The 19,184-nt window shown below is 39.1% G+C and overlaps 1 long non-coding RNA gene across 1 annotated transcript in view; it reads left to right on the top strand.

Moving 5' to 3' along the window:
• Window positions 1-16,288, top strand: part of LOC144349582 (uncharacterized) — a 44,997-nt gene extending 28,709 nt beyond the window's left edge. The window contains exon 2 of the long non-coding RNA XR_013420023.2: window positions 15,743-16,288. This is a non-coding gene — a long non-coding RNA (uncharacterized LOC144349582). The remainder of the gene's footprint in view (window positions 1-15,742) is intronic.
• The last annotated feature ends 2,896 nt before the right edge of the window (window positions 16,289-19,184 follow it).

Here is a 19,184-nt window from a genome sequence, read left to right as displayed (position 1 = left end):
ACTACACTATGGATAAATCATGTGGTAAACTACACTATGGATGAACTATGTGTGGTAAACTACACTATGGGTGAATCATGTGTGGTAAACTACACTATGAATGAATCGTGTGGTAAACTACACTATGGATGAATCATGTATTGTAAACTACATAAGGATGAACCATGTGTGGTAAACTACACTATGGGTAAATCATGAGTGGTAAACTACACTATGGATGACTCATGTGTGGTAAACTGCACTATGGATGAACCATGTGTGGTAAACTACACTATAGATGAATCATGTGTGGTAAACTACACTATGGATGAGCCATGTGTGGTAAACTACACTATGGATGAATCATGTGTAGTAAATTATACTATGGATGAACCATGTGTGCTAAACTACACTATGGATGAATCATGTGTCGTAAACAACGCTATGGATGAACCATGTGTGGTAAACTACACTATGGATGAATCATGTGTAGTAAATTATACAATGGATGAACCATGTGTGCTAAACTACACTATGGATGAATCATGTGTGGTAAACTACGCTATGGATGAACCATGTGTGGTAAACTACACTGTGAATGAATCATGTGTGATACACTACACTATGGATGAACTATGTGTGGAAAACTACACTATGGATGAACTATGTGTGGAAAACTACACTATGGATGAATCATGTGTGGTAAACTACTCTATGCGTGAATCATGTGTGGTAAACTACACTATGGGTAAATCATGTGTGGTAAACTACACTATGCATGAACCATGTGTGGTAAACTACACTATGAATGAACCATGTGTATTAAACTACACTATGGATGACTCATGTGTGGTAAACTACACTATGGATGAACCATGTGTGGTAAACTACACTATAGATGAATCATGTGTGGTAAACTACACTATGGATGAGCCATGTGTGGTAAACTACACTATGGATGAATCATGTGTGGTGAACTACGCTATGGCTGAACCATGTCTGGTAAGCTACACTGTGGATGAACCATGTGTGGTAAACTACACTATGGATGAATCATGTGTAGTAAATTACACTATGGGTGAACCATGTGTAGTAAACTACACTATGGATGAACCATGTGTGGTAAACTACACTATGGATGACCCATGTGTGGTAAACTACACTATGGATGAATCGTGTGTTAAATTGCATTAAAATACAGCATGAAAGAATCATGTGTGGTAAACTACACTATGGATGAATCATGTGTGGTAAACTACACTATGGATAAATCATGTGTGGTAAATTACACTATGGATGAATCATGTGTGGTAAACTACACTATAGATGAATCATGTGTGGTAAACTACACTATGGATAAGCCATGTGTGGTAGACTACACTATGGATGAGCCATGTTTAGTAAACTACACTATGGATGAACCATGTGTGGTAAACTACGCTATGAATAAACCATGTGTGGTAAACTACACTATGAATGAATCATGTGTAGTAAATTACGCTATGGATGAATCATGTGTGGTAAACTAAACTATGGATGAACTATGTGTATTAAACTACACTATGAATGAATCATGTGTGGTAAACTACACTATGAATGCATCATGTGTGGTAAACTACATTAAAATACAGCATGGATGAATCATGTGTGGTAAACTACACTATGGATGAATCATGTGTGGTAAACTACACTATAGATGAATCATGTGTGGTAAACTACACTATGGATAAGCCATGTGTGGTAGACTACACTATGGATGAGCCATGTTTAGTAAACTACACTATGGATGAACCATGTGTGGTAAACTACGCTATGAATAAACCATGTGTGGTAAACTACACTATGAATGAATCATGTGTAGTAAATTACGCTATGGATGAATCATGTGTGGTAAACTACACTATGGATGACTCGTGTGTATTAAACTACACTATGGATGACTCATGTGTGGTAAACTACACTATGGATGAACCATGTGTAGTAAACTACACTATGGATGAACAATGTGTTGTAAAATACAATAAAATACAGCATGGATGAATCATGTGTGGTAAACTACAGTAAAATACAGTATGGATGAATATGTGTAGTAAACTACAGTATGGATGACTCATGTGTGGTAAACTACACTATGGATGAACAATGTGTTGTAAAATACATTAAAATACAGCATGGATGAACCATGTGTGGTAAACTACAGTATGGATGAATATGTGTAGTAAACTACAGTATGGATGACTCATGTGTGGTAAACTACACTATGGATGAACCATGTGTGGTAAACTACACTATGAATAAACCATGTGTGGTAAACTACACTATGGATGAATCATGTGTGACACACCACACTATGTATGAACCATGTGTGGTAAACTACACTATGGATGAACCGTGTGTGGTAAAGTACATTAAAATACAGCATGTATGAATCATGTGTGGTAAACTACAGTAAAATACAGTATGGATGAATATGTGTGGTAAACTACACTATGAATAAACCATGTGTGGTAAACTACACTATGAATGAATCATGTGTAGTAAATTACGCTATGGATGAACCATGTGTATTAAACTACAATATGGATGACTCATGTGTGGTAAACTACACTATGGATGAACCATGTGTGGTAAACTACACTATGAATAAACCATGTGTGGTAAACTACACTAAGAATAAACCGTGTGTGGTAAACTACACTATGGATGAACCATGTGTGGTAAACTACACTATGGATGAACCATGTGTGGTAAAGTACATTAAAATACAGCATGTATGAATCATGTGTGGTAAACTACAGTAAAATACAGTATGGATGAATATGTGTGGTAAACTACACTATGAATAAACCATGTGTGGTAAACTACACTATGAATGAATCATGTGTAGTCAATTACGCTATGGATGAACCATGTGTATTAAACTACAATATGGATGACTCATGTATTGTAAACTACATATGGATGAACCATGTGTGGTAAACTACACTATGAATGAATCATGTGTAGTAAATTACGCTATGGATGAATTATGTGTGGTAAACTACACTATGGATGAACTATGTGTGGTAAACTACACTACGGGTGAACCATGTGTGGTAAAGTACATTAAAATACAGCATGGATGAATCATGTGTGGTAAACTACACTATGAATAAACCATGTGTGGTAAACTACACTATGAATGAATCATGTGTAGTAAATTACGCTATGGATGAACCATGTGTATTATACTACAATATGGATGATTCATGTGTGGTAAACTACACTATGGATGAACCATGTGTGGTAAACTACACTATGGATGAACTATGTGTGGTAAAGTACACTATGGATGAACAATGTGTGGCAAACTACACTATGGATGATTTATGTGTGGCAAACTACACTATGGATGAATCACGTGTGGTAAACTAAACTAGGGTGAAGCATGTGGAAAACTACACTATGAATGAATTATGTGTGGTAAACTACAGTATGGATGACTCATGTGTAGTAAACTACACTATGGATGAATCATGTGTTGTAAACTACACTATAGATGAATCATATGTGGTAAACTACGCTATGGATGAACCATGTCTGGTAAGCTACACTATGGATGAACCATGTGTGGTACACTACACTATGGATGAACCATGTGTGGTAAACTACACTATGAATAAACCATGTGTAGTAAATTACACCATGGATGAACCATGTGTAGTAAACTACACTATGGATGAATCATGTGTGGTAAACTAAACTATGGATGAATCATGTGTGGTAAACTACACTATGGGTGCATCATGTGTGGTAAACTACACTATGAATGAATCTTGTGGTAAACTACACTATGGATGAACCATGTGTGGTAAACTACACTATGGATGAACCATGTGTGGTAAACTACACTATGGATGAACCATGTGTGGTAAACTACACTATAGATGAACCATGTGTGGTAAACTACACTATGGATGAACCATGTGTGGTAAACTACACTATAGATAAACCACGTGTGGTAAACTACACTATGGATGAACCATGCGTGGTAAACTACACTATGGATGAACCATGCGTGGTAAACTACAATGAATATGGATGAATATGTGTAGTAAACTATAGTATGGATGACTCATGTGTAGTAAACTACACTATGGGTGAACCATGTGTGGTAAACTACACTATGGATGAACCATGTGTAGTAAAAACACTATGGATGAGCCATGTGTGGTAAACTACACTATGGATTAACCATGTGTTGTAAACTACACTATGGTTGAACCATGTGTAGTAAACAACACTATGGATGAATCATGTGTGGTAAACTACACTATGGATGAACCATGTGTGGTAAACTACACTATGAATGAATCATGTGTGGTAAAGTACACTATGGATGAACAATGTGTGGCAAACTACACTATGGATGAACTATGTGTGGCAAACTACACTATGGATGAATCATGTGTGGTAAACTACACTATGAATGAACCATGTGTAGTTAACTACACTATGGGTGAATCATGTGTGGTAAACTACACTGTGGATGAATCGTGTGGTAAACTACACTATGGATGAATCATGTGTCGAAAACTACATATGGATGAACCATGTGTGGTAAACTACACTATGGATAAATCATGTGTGGCAAATTACACTATGCATGAACCATGTGTGGTAAACTACACTATGGATGAACCATGTGTGGTAAACTACTCTATAGATGAATCATGTGTGGTAAACTACACTGTGGATGAGCCATGTGTGGTAAACTACACTATGGATGTATCATGTGTAGTAATTTATACTATGGATGAACCATGTGTGGTAAACTACACTATGGATGAATCATGTGTGGTAAACTACGCTATGGATGAACCATGTCTGGTAAACTACACTATGGATGAACCATGTGTGATACACTACACTATGGATGAACCATGTGTGGTAAACTACACTATGAATAAACCATGTGTAGTAAATTACACTATGGATGAATCATGTGTAGTAAACTACACTATGGATGAATCATGTGTGGTAAACTACACTATGGATGAACTATGTGTGGTCAAGTACACTATGGATGAACAATGTGTGGCAAACTACACTATGGATGAACTATGTGTGGCAGACTACACTATGGATGAATCATGTGTGGTAAACTACACTATGAATGAACCATGTGTAGTAAACTACACCATGGGTGAATCATGTGAGGTAAACTACACTGTGAATGAATCATGTGTGATAAACTACACTATGGATGAACCATGTGTGGTAAACTATACTATGGATGAACCATGTGTGGTAAACTACACTATGGATGAACCATGTGTGGTAAACTACACTGTGAATGAATCATGTGTGATAAACTACACTATGGATGAACCATGTGTGGTAAACTATACTATGGATGAACCATGTGTGGTAAACTACACTATGGATGAATCGTGTGGTAAACTACATTAAAATACAGCATGGATGAATCATGTGTGGTAAACTACACTATGGATTAATCATATGTGGTAAACTACATATTTATGAACCATGTGTGGTAAACTACACTATGGATAAATCATGTGTGGCAAACTACATTAAAATACAGTATGGATGTATCATGTGTGGTAAACTACAGTAAAATACAGTGTAGATGTATATGTGTAGTAAACTACAGTATGGATGACTCATGTGTGGTAAATTACACTATGGATGAACAATGTGTGGCAAACTACACTATGGATGAACTATGTCTGGCAAACTACACTATGGATGAATCATGTGTGGTAAACTACACTATGAAAGAACCATGTGTAGTAAACTACACTATGGGTGAATCATGTGTGGTAAACTACACTGTGGATGAATCGTGTAGTAAACTACACTATGGATGAATCATGTGTTGAAAACTACATATGGATGAACCATGTGTGGTAAACTACACTATGGATAAATCATGTGTGGCAAACTACACTATGCATGAACCATGTGTGGTAAACTACACTATGGATGAATCATGTGTGGTAAACTACGCTATGGATGAACCATGTCTGGTAAGCTACACTATGGATGAACCATGTGTGATACACTACACTATGGATGAACCATGTGTGGTAAACTACACTATGAATAAACCGTGTGTAGTAAATTACTCTATGAATGAACCATGTGTAGTAAACTACACTATGGGTGAATCATGTGTGGTAAACTACACTATGGATGAACCATGTGTGGTAAACTACACTGTGAATGAATCATGTGTGATAAACTACACTACGGATGAACTATGTGTAGTAAACTACACTATGGATGAATCATGTGTGGTAAACTACACTATGGTTGAACCATGTGTGGTAAACTACACTGTGAATGAATCGTGTGTGATAAACTACACTATGGATGAACTATGTGTAGTAAACTACACTTTGGATGAATCATGTGTGGTAAACTACACTATGGAAGAACTATGTGTGGTAAAGTACACTATGGGTGAACAATGTGTGGCAAACTACACTATGGATGAACTATGTGTGGCAAACTACACTATGGATGAATCATGTGTGGTAAACTACACTATGAATGAACCATGTGTAGTAAACTACACTATGGGTGAATCATGTGTGGTAAACTACACTGTGAATGAATCATGTGTGATAAACTACACTATGGATGAACTATGTGTAGTAAACTACACTCTGGATGAATCATGTGTGGTAAACTACACTATGGATGAACCATGTGTGGTAAACTACACTGTGAATTAATCATGTGTGATAAACTACACTATGGATGAACCATGTGTGGTAAACTACACTATGGATGAACCATGTGTGGTAAACTACACTATGGATGGATCGTGTGGTAAACTACATTAAAATACAGCATGGATGAATCATGTGTGGTAAACTACACTATGGATGAATCATATGTGGTAAACTACATATGGATGAACCATGTGTGGTAAACTACACTATGGATAAATCATGTGTGGCAAATTACACTATGCATGGATCATGTGTGGTAAACTACACTGTGGATGAATCATGTGTGGTAAACTACACTATGGATGAATCATGTGTGGTAAACTACACTATAGACGAACCATGTGTGGCACACTACACTATGGATGAACCATGTGTGGTAAACCCCACTATGGATGAACCATGTGTGGTAAACTACACTATGGATGAATCATGTGTGGTAAACTACATTAAAATACAGTATGGATGTATCATGTGTGGTAAACTACAGTAAAATACAGTATAGATGTATATGTGTGTGACGAGCTGTTTGGGACACCCCTTTAATTTTATTTATTATTATTTATACAATACCAAAATGCAAGGAATGAGCGTAATGCAACGGGACAGAATAATTCCCTGTACACTCATATAGAACAGAGTAGTCCACCCCTGTTCTATTTTCGATCCGCCTGCAACGCTATGCGGCCGGAGGTGTTTGACCTGAGTCACTTGGTCAGGGAAATCCCCTACTTGGGCCTCTTCCTGCTCGACGGCGTGAAACTCAGGTTGGTGTTACACTATGACCGTTCAGAAACTGCTTTATTTTCGCTTTTATTATTTGCATCTGTAATTCAGCCTTTCAGTATTTGTACAGTATGTTTTTAGGAATTGATTTGACGAGATTGTAGTTATTTCTGTTCAGTTTCTATCATTTGATCGTTATTTTTAGAAGTCATGATGCCATCGCCGCTACATGCTACACGCTGTACTGTGTTATCAATGAAGCTGTCGAACGATAACTTTCATAGACATTGAACTTTATTTGCTTCGTGATACTCGCTTTTTATGCTGTTTTGATCATGTTTTCAGTACCAGTTATATTCGATTCAATGTCACTTGTTACTCAACTCGGGATGTAACTTTTGCTATAGTGCAGGTTACTATGTAATGAACGTGATTGTGTGAAATCGTGGGCCGACGTTATCAGTGGTTGCTATGACGATGCACATTCAACTCTTACAACCAGCGTGTTATCGATGCTTATTTTTGCTTTTGTTTTTATTTCATGTGAACCCATTGTGTATTGCTCTTCCTGCTCGACGGCGTGAAACTCAGTCAATAAAAGTTATACGTAAGCACAACCTGGATCTAGAATCTATTATTTTTGCTGACACTCCCCATTTATGTCGGAAATCCGTGTCACATCTTTTGGTGCCGAGACCAGTATCTAGGATTATTTGTGCAGGACAGGCGGAGCCAGTTCGACTTTGTATGAAGTTCAACTGTAATGTTATTGGAGCCAGTGTGTGGTAAACTGTTGTGGTATTCTTCATTACATGTGACTGACTGTATGGTATCATCATGGAAAATGGAAACCCACACGATTTGCTAACTATGGATGGTCCAGTACCAATGGGTGAACAATATACTCCACCACCTACTGGCAGCATACCCACAGCGACCCCGGTGCACTATAATACACACCAGAGGTATGCACAGCAACAATATCAGAGCCAGCCACCCATTCCATACATGTCAGATTGTTTACCAGTGGCAACATCGACACCATACCACCCGGGCAATCAAAGCACAGGACAGTATTTGCAACCACCTTTAATTCCAGTACCACAATTTAGTCAACCTGTAGTGTTAAACCCACGGGTTGAACCGCATTATAACATTACGTCATCACATCAAGTTCGTAATGTCCCTGTTTTTAATGGTCAGCTTGATGGTAAAATACTCATAGAGGACTGGATAAGAGATATACAATACCTGATGGATGCTGGAGCTATGCCTGAAAAGGTAAAATTTTCAACAATAGTGCGACATTTGAGTGGGGAAGCCCGCAAACTGGTGCTGAATTTGCCCAAAGAGCAACAGAGACCACAGAATGCACTGGATGAACTGAAGGCGGAATATGGTGATGGGTTACTTTCACTTGACCCAATGGCTGATTTCTATGAGAGAAGACAGAAGTCTGGTGAGTCTGCTTCAACTTATGCAATCATGTTAGAGGACATTATGAGAACCATCGAAGAAACACAAAATTGTGGAAACCCCGTCCCTGACAGGGATTACAAATTGACCCAACAGTTCATGAAGGGCATAAATGATACTGACCTCTACAATAGACTAGCACCAATGGAGCCGAGGCGAATGACATTCCATAGATTACAACAGGAACTCAGACAAATAGCCAGAGAGAAGAGAGCCATACCTGCTGCATCGAAAGTTAAGAAATCACAGAGTCAACCGCAAAAGTCTAAAGATAGTCATTACACAGACAGCAGTGCTGCTGCAGGTTCAACTACCCATGATCTTGCAGAGGTTACATCATTGCTACATAAAATAGTCCTGACTCAGGAGCAGCAATCCAGTCGGCTAGATAGGTTAGAATCAAAAGGTCAGTCTGCGTCTGACAAAGTAGACAAACCAGTTCAAAGCACTCAGTCATATAGTTCTGAGATAATTTGCTTTCGATGTAAACAACCCGGTCACATTGCTATTGGATGTCGTAATACACCACAGGATGGTGGGGCAGCAGGGAAAGGAAACAGGCCTTTAAACGAGTAAAGCCTGTGGAAAAGGGACTATCCACAGGTGACAGTGTTAAATGTCCCCCAGTTCAAGTTAACAGAAATTCCAGCTGGAGTGCAGAGACAGTGCAACAAGTTGTTGGACCTTTAAATGAGGCAGAGGTCAAAATTAATGGCAAAATATGCCGTGCATTGATTGATTCTGGTTCTCAGGTTACCACTGTGACAGATGAATTCTGTCAAGCACACCAAAAGCTTAGAAGCCTGGAATGTGAACCGTCTGACGTGGAGATTGAAGGAGCTGGTGGATCGGATGTGCCTCATTATGGAGTTATTTATGTTGATTTGATGTTTCTTGGGCAACAATATCTCCATGTGCCTACCCTTGTTGTCCCTGTGACTGAGTACCGCAAGGATGTTCCCTTGTTAATAGGAACAAATGTGATTCGTAGAAGTCAGAATGCATTGAGAGCTGTGTATGGTAAATGTTATGAGAGTGTTGTACGTAAGAAGTCGAAGGTGTGGTACAACACATATCAGACTTTACAGAAAACTGAGCTTGGAGGTAAGACTGGTTGTATTGGGCCAGCCAGAAGTGTTGGACGTGGCCATATGGAAATACCTCCAGGGCAAGAGGCTCATGTATTGTGCACAGTACCAAGAGGCCCAAAGGGGAAGTCGTATACTGCGCTGGTAGAGAACCCTATAGATAGTCAGTTACCCCATGGACTAGTGGTTGGCCGAATGTTAGTTAATGTAGATAGTGGTTTGATTAAGGTTAGAGTAAATAACCTAAATCAGCGACCAGTGACCATCCGGCCTAGAGTCCATGTTGCAGATCTACATGCAGTTAGTATGGTTCAGGACTTCCCAGGCACCCCAGAAGAATCTGAGAATGATTTTACCGAAAGGGGTAGTACAGTGGAACAGAAAAATGCACACCATGGTTCAGGTCATGAATATGGTAGATCACATAGACATGTTAAGTCAGCTGCTTGTCGTAGTTCAAATAACACAGAAGCCAATCTACCTGACGTTGACTTGAGTCAGTCAGCAGTGAGTAATGGGGATGAGTTGGACCAGCTAAAGGAGTTACTGAGAAAGAACAATGATGTGTTCTCACAGCATGCCCTTGATTATGGTAAAACCTCAACAATCCAACATGAGATTCCATTAGTTGATGACCACCCATTCCGTCTACCCCCTAGACGGATACCATCATCTCAATATCAGGAAGTGAAGAAACACCTGGAAGACATGCAGTCTGCTGGCATTACCCGTCCAAGTAAGAGTCCATATGCCTCTCCGATAGTGATTGTTCGAAAAAAGGATGGAACACCGCGAATTTGTATTGATTATAGGCAGCTAAATCTCCGCTCAATACGAGATGCATTTCCACTCCCTCGCATTGACGATGCATTGGAATCTCTTGGTCAAGCACAATATTTTTCAACACTTGACCTTACTGCTGGCTATTGGCAGGTGGAGATAGCGGAGAAAGATAGAGCAAAGACAGCATTTACTACCCCAATGGGTTTGTTTGAGGCGAATAGAATGCCCTTTGGCCTCCAAAATGCTCCAGCTACATTTGAGCGCCTTATGATGACATGCTTTGGTGACCAAAACTTCAGTACTTTGTTGATCTACCTTGACGACATAATCATTTTTTCAAGAACATTTGAGGAACATGTAGATAGGTTGCAAATGGTGTTCAATCGGTTACGTGAACATGGGTTGAAACTTAAACCTCAGAAGTGCCATCTGCTGCAAGAGAGAGTGCATTATTTAGGTCATGTTGTTTCCCGCCATGGTGTATCAACCGACCCAGAGAAGACTGACAAAGTCAGGTCTTGGAAGACACCAGCAGACAGAAAGGAAGTGCTTCAGTTCCTTGGGTTCGTAGGGTATTATCGGAGGTTTGTCAAGGGATATTCAAAGTTGGCAGCACCTTTGTTTCGGTTGACTTCAGGAGACCCAAGGAAGAAGAAGAAGGGTAGTAAACAGCCAAAGAGTATCCCAACCGCTTTTGTATGGTCTGAAGAATGTGATAGTAGCTTCAGACAAATCAAGGAGAAGTTGACTACTGCCCCAGTGCTTGGTTACCCCGACTTTAGTAAACCTTTTATTTTACAGGTCGATGCTTCAGGAGAAGGTTTGGGGGCAGTACTAGCACAAGTACAGGAAGGGAGAGAGAGAGTAATAGCTTATGCCAGCAGAGGTCTGGCACCCGCTGAAACCAGGTATCCAGCCCATAAACTGGAATTTCTATGCCTAAAGTGGGCAGTCACAGATAAGTTCAGGGAACATCTATATGGCAACACCTTCACTGTTTTAACGGACAATAACCCGCTCGTCTATGTTCAGACAACGGCAAAGTTATACGCAACAGGGCAGCGATGGGTGTCACAGCTTGCATTATTTGACTTTGACATCAAATACAGACCTGGAAAAAATAATGCAAACGCTGATGGACTATCGCGAATGCCACAGAGTGAAGTCGCAGACACTTTTCGTGGAGTTTGTGGTATGCACAAACATATTGAGCTACCTACAAAGAGCGCAGGGTATGATATTACTTCTAATGATGGGACGAACACATTACCTGTCATGACCCCTGTGGAGTTAGAATTAAATCAACTGGAAGATGTTGAGGTCGCCCCAGCACTTTCCTACAGAAAACTACAGAGAAAGCCAAATAGGAAACAGATAGACAGTTTGAACAGCAGGGCTAAGATGATCGTGAGACAATGGGATAGGCTTTGTGTGAGAGAAGGTGTACTTTACCGTGTGGTGAATTCGTCTAATTTAGACCCAGTCTACCAATTGGTCCTGCCAGTTAAACTGCGTAGATCTATCTTTGAAGCTCTCCATGACCATATGGGACACCTTGGTTTTGAGAGGACACTGGACCTTATTCGTAGTAGGTTTTATTGGCCACAGATGTACACACAAGTGAAAGTGTGGTGTGAAGAATGTAAACGATGTTGTTTGCGCAAGGCTGCACCAGCGGCAGACAGAGCACCACTTGTGAGTATTCGTACTTCTGCGCCCTTGGAGCTGGTATGTATGGACTTTCTAACTTTAGAGCCATCTAAAGGCGGCATCGAGAATGTACTGGTTCTTACCGACCATTTTTCGAGATATGCACAGGCCTACTCAACACCAGATCAGAAAGCTAAAACAGTGGCCAAAATACTGTGGAAATACTTCTTTTCTCAATATGGATTCCCCAAGAGACTACACTCAGATCAAGGTAGAAATTTCGAAAGCGCAGTCGTCAAGGAGCTTTGTGAGATGGCTGGGATGTCCAAAACCCATACCACACCTTATCATCCAGAAGGGAATGGCATGACCGAAAGATACAATCAAACTCTCATGAATATGCTAGGCACCTTGGATCAATCACAGAAAGCAGATTGGAAGGAGTATCTTGAAGCAATGACTCATGCATACAACTGCACTCGTCACGATTCAACAGGTTACTCTCCGCATTATTTAATGTATGGTCGTCACCCAAACCTTCCCGTAGACCTGATTTTCCACACTGACAAAGCTAACAGCCAATCTAGTGTGGGTGTAGATCCATCAGATTATGTCAAATCTCTGTGAGAAAGACTAAAAATCGCCTACAAAACAGCAACAGAACATGCAGATAAGGCTAGGGATCGTCAGAAAACCAGATACGACAAGAAAGCTAAGGCTATACCATTCAATACAGGAGACCGTGTGCTAGCTAAACTAAAACAAACTGGCAAGCATAAGCTTGGTGACAAATGGGAATCTGAACCATATTTAATAGTCAAACAACTGGAACCAGACTCGCCTGTATATGTTGTACGGTCAGAAACTAGTTGCAAGGAGCGAACCCTACATCGCAATATGCTTAAAATTTGTACATTCCTACCTAGTAATCTAGATATTCCACATAAACAACAAAAGGAAACAACCTGCCAAGAATCAACTCCAGACATAGATGATCTGAGTGATAACGAAGATGAACCTAATGGAGATGTTGTTGAATTCTCTGTTAGCCAGACACCACTAACATCCATTCAAACAGATATAACCCCACACTTCTCTGTAACAGAAACTACCTCAACATTGAACAATGTCATTCAACATCAGCCAAACCCAACTATACAGGCTGAGCCACCAATTGTCACAGGTAGCCCAACTGCTTTAACAGAGCAACCATCATGCTCACCCACAGGAACACAAATAAATGTGACAGAATCTTTACACATTCCAAGGGAAGTTTCCACTAACTCAACTCAAGATCTCTCACGTACACTAGCAAGTAATACATCATGCCAGAACTCTGAATCAACCTCAGAACCAATTCAACGTTATCCATAGCGAGTTAGACAACCACCTGCGAGATTTGCAGACTACCTCATGTCAATGTTCACAAAATCAAAGGAAGAAGCTAAAGTGCAAAGTGTTTAGCCTTGGGATTAGTTAAACGCCGAGGACGTCGTTTCGACAAACAGAGGGAGGATGTGACGAGCTGTTTGGGACACCCCTTTAATTTTATTTATTATTATTTATACAATACCAAAATGCAAGGAATGAGCGTAATGCAACGGGACAGAATAATTCCCTGTACACTCATATAGAACAGAGTAGTCCACCCCTGTTCTATTTTCGATCCGCCTGCAACGCTATGCGGCCGGAGGTGTTTGACCTGAGTCACTTGGTCAGGGAAATCCCCTACTTGGGCCTCTTCCTGCTCGACGGCGTGAAACTCAGGTTGGTGTTACACTATGACCGTTCAGAAACTGCTTTATTTTCGCTTTTATTATTTGCATCTGTAATTCAGCCTTTCAGTATTTGTACAGTATGTTTTTAGGAATTGATTTGACGAGATTGTAGTTATTTCTGTTCAGTTTCTATCATTTGATCGTTATTTTTAGAAGTCATGATGCCATCGCCGCTACATGCTACACGCTGTACTGTGTTATCAATGAAGCTGTCGAACGATAACTTTCATAGACATTGAACTTTATTTGCTTCGTGATACTCGCTTTTTATGCTGTTTTGATCATGTTTTCAGTACCAGTTATATTCGATTCAATGTCACTTGTTACTCAACTCGGGATGTAACTTTTGCTATAGTGCAGGTTACTATGTAATGAACGTGATTGTGTGAAATCGTGGGCCGACGTTATCAGTGGTTGCTATGACGATGCACATTCAACTCTTACAACCAGCGTGTTATCGATGCTTATTTTTGCTTTTGTTTTTATTTCATGTGAACCCATTGTGTATTGCTCTTCCTGCTCGACGGCGTGAAACTCAGTCAATAAAAGTTATACGTAAGCACAACCTGGATCTAGAATCTATTATTTTTGCTGACACTCCCCATTTATGTCGGAAATCCGTGTCACATGTGTAGTAAACTACAGTATGGATGACTCATGTGTGGTAAATTAAACTATGGATGAACCATGTGGTAAACTACACTATGGATGAATTATGTGTGGTAAACTACACTATGGATGAATCATGTGTTGTAAACTACATATGGATGAACCATGTGTGGTAAACTACATATGGATGAACCATGTGTTGTAAACAACACTATGGATAAATCATGTGTGGTAAACTACACTTTGGATGAACAATGTGTGGTAAACTACACTATGGATGAATCATGTGTGGTAAACTAAACTATGGATGAACCATGTGGTAAACTACACTATGAATGAATCATGTGTGGTAAACTACTTTGGATGAACCATGTGTGGTAAACTACACTATGGATGAATGATGTGTGATAAACTACACTATGGATGAACCATGTCTGGTAAACTACACTATGGATGAATTATGTGTGGTGAACTACACTATGGATGAATCATGTGTTGTAAACTACATATGGATGAACCATGTGTTGTAAACAACACTATGGATAAAGCATGTGTGGTAAACTACACTATGGATGACATGTGTGGTAAACTACACTTTGGATGAACAATGTGTGGTAAACTACACTATGGATGAATCATGTGTGGTAAACCAAACTATGGATGAACCATGTGGTAAACTACACTATGGATGAATCATGTGTGGTAAACTACTTTGGATGAACCATGTGTGGTAAACTACACTATGGATGAATCATGTGTGGTAAACTGTACTACATAATCTTATCTCATCTAAACTTACCTGTACCTTACCTTACGTAAGTTAACCTAGCTGTGGCCTAGTCTTACCTAACATAACATAACATGTGATCTAACATAATCTTATCTAACATAACCTAACTGAATTATTTTACAGATTGTACTACTTAGCATGAGATGCAAGATCTGAAAAAATGCACGCCAAAAAAAGGGCAAGAAAACCCCTGGAGAAAACTGGACGGGTGATTACATAATTGCAAGTGACGAGGTAGTTTTTATCGACGTTGATTCACACCTTCACGTCCCTGTACGTAGCTCAGCGCATGACACTCAACTAGTAAAACTGGCGGCCTTTTTGTGCGAACCTTTCTTTGTATAGCATGTACAACCAGAGTTTACAATTTTAAATAGAACTGGCATTAAATAGAAGGAAATTGGTAGTTTCTCTTGACGAAGGCAGCCACATGGTCACGTGACCCCAAAGTTGGAGTAAGGTGACTCTATTGTGAAACCGACCAGGAATTTCAGAAATACTGGATATACGAACAATAAGAAAAAACTAAACTAGCGTGAAAGTGGGCGAGTTGGCATTCAGAATAATCCAAGACGCAAAACAACTGACAAAGTTCGGAACTGAAATGAAAATTCGTTGTTACTGTGAATGTGTGAAATTATCCTTTGAATAAAAACAAACAAAAAAGGGTGGCAAGTCTCTAGGGGCCAGTTCTTTAATGTAATATATGTTTTCATTCATAGCGTTATGCACCAACTTTTTTCGGACGCGTAACAGTTATCCCTAATCGTTTAGAGAGATATGGATTGTTAAGTCATAAGTCCACATGATAAATCTTATTTTGTGCCAATCCCGAATATTTGATCTGTCAGTTACGTACTAACCTAATCTAATTAATTATATGCAGTATATGTTTGGAATAATGTTAATGCATATAATGTATATGTAATCCAAACACAAAATAGTCAACTACGCATGGATATTTGCTAATTATACTGCCTGTCTGAATTTACCGGTTCATTATAAGTTATGCAGATGGTCTGGACCGTTGAGGGCGTAAATTATTTTAGAATCCTGGTAACGATTTTCTTCGGCTGTGAAATTTGGAATCAAGGGCGCGGCGTGCGGTTACTCCAAGGAATAGACTGTCTATAGCCGAGGAAAGGTTGTTTTTTTTCACGTCACATAACATCGTAATTCTTCCGAGGTAATATTTCTCTGTCGAATATTTATGTGTCATTGGGTACGTACAACCCCGTTTTTTCAATAACCATAAAAACAAAAACTAAAACGTTAGACCAATTAGAGCCAAAGCAGTAAAACGTAATGGAAATATGTAAGGAGAAAAAAGACATTACCGTATCTCACGTCAACAGCCTGAAATGAGTGTTAAAAAGACTTCGGAACACGGAAATTTAAGTACCTTCGATAATTCCCCGTCACCTCATACATGAGTCAATTACTATATATAATATTTGCGAATTACAATTGATCATTTTTTTCCGCGAACGTTATTATCAAGACCTAATTCTATGAAAGATGTACTTGTCATCGAACTTGCTGCTCGGATGTTTTGGGTATTTGTGTCGTGTGAAACGTTTTCATAAAAATGTCATCCTTGGAGTTTTAGAGGTATTTACTCGGCAATGTGGTGTTTGTTGTGCACCGGACGTAATTTCCCGCTTCCATTATCTGTTCGTACGGAGACCAAGTTTTTTTTATTGTAACTGCTTGACCACAGAAAACATTGGCTCGCTGGTAAATGTTAGAAGACATTTCCGTGTATGACATGATTATTATATACTGTAAAAGGATTAATTATTCACTGGGTTTTAATTTTGCTTATTTCACTGACTGGAAAATGCGCTAAATTAAAACCCACTGAATATGTAAATTTGAGCATAGAACCGACACATTATGCAAATGATAAAACCGTGAAATCAAAACTCAATGAATATGCCTGAAATGGTAAGTCAGTGAAATTTAAACCCAGTGAAATTAGTTATTTTACGGTAATGTGTGTCTGCACATGAGGAAATACGTATCCGCAAACCACGTGCCATGATAATAGTTTTCCATTTACCAATTCGTTCTTTGTTTATCGCGTGTGTGTGCGTGGGGAAGGGGGTTACGCCTCCTAGAATTTTCTCGAAAAATTGATGAAGCCCAATAGAGATGTAACTATACTGTTTACTGCTTTACTGTATGGTATGTTCATAGAATGACGTCATACCCACGTAACCGCACATTAACTTTACGGGCAGTTTTAACGTTTCCTTGTTTTCAGTTGAGGTTTCTGCGTACGCGTATCTCAGTGTCCATTGTTGCTACGATACGCCACCGTGACATATGTGATTGTTGTCGGGATTTCCCCGTCTCTACCCCGTATCTTTACGACTTCGCCGGGCAACGTATTAAAGTTTCCTGAAAGGCGTATGCCCAGTCAGTGGTTTCACAAAACATAGTACTTCCATTTATTTTGTTGTGAGCTTGTAGACAGACCATGGGTAGACGGTTATGTTGTAGAACAGGGCGGTAATGAACGCTCGTCTTGTGACGGGCAAGCAGTACATAGCAGTGCAATCCCTCTCGTCTTTTTACGAGCGGACAACACTACCACAAACGATGGATAAACAGTTCGAAATAATATTGTCTTCTAAAAATACGATAGAATAAGAGTTGTTTATGTACACCTGGTGTCGACAGCAGAAAATGTTTACAAAACACCGTAAGCCCAGAGCTTCAAAGTGTTTTTGGTTAAAGGCAAAGAAATTTAGAAATTAGAATGTCAGAGATGTATTCTGCGTCTATATATCTTTGAAATCCTGGGTAGAGACTCAGACCACTTGAGTGTATACGGGGGACATATTCGAACATAATGGACAATCAGTATCTGTGTCACGTGATAAGACCTTCAATGAACCTCGCCTAAATCAAAATTGCGATATTAGGGTGCATATTTTCCGGGTAAAGCTCAATTGTTTCCACTATTACATACCACTATTATTATTTTTGAAAACCTAGACACTGTTTCCTCTGTTACTGTCTTGCGAGTCGCACAAATGTCATAGGTGGTTGAAAGTAATCCGGTTTATTGCATTTTACACACGTCATATACTTTGCGCATACTTCCATTTCTGGATTACCGACACTCCACTATGAACAGCGCAGCAACTTTCATATCACCATTGTCAGTTGGGGGCGCTGTTAAACAACAATTTCAAAAATACTCGGCTGCTCTTTATCTGCATTCAATTACATGCATTCGTGTCGTTTGTGCATTTATTTATATAGCGTTTTTTTATGGATTTATGCCTAATATATGTAAACAATTCTATGATTTTTCATGATTAATAAATTATGATATTTCAAATCAATTATCTAGAAAACATGTTTTTTTTATTATAATTAATAAGATTCATATACACTGTATATAATATTTTTATGTAAATTTTATTATTTATCAATAATTTAACTTTCATTACTCAATGGTTATTTAACTATAACTTGAGATATGTTATACTGAAAACTATACAATTCACGTCATTCACTTTTCATTATCGTATCCAGATAATAGTTTACACAA

Source organism: Saccoglossus kowalevskii, chromosome 8, assembly GCF_978046115.1.
Source record: "Saccoglossus kowalevskii chromosome 8, keSacKowa6.1, whole genome shotgun sequence".
In the NCBI taxonomy this organism is placed as follows: domain Eukaryota; kingdom Metazoa; phylum Hemichordata; class Enteropneusta; family Harrimaniidae; genus Saccoglossus; species Saccoglossus kowalevskii.
The sequence above is the reverse complement of the archived record's forward strand: the minus strand, read 5'-3'. Positions and strand labels throughout refer to the sequence as shown.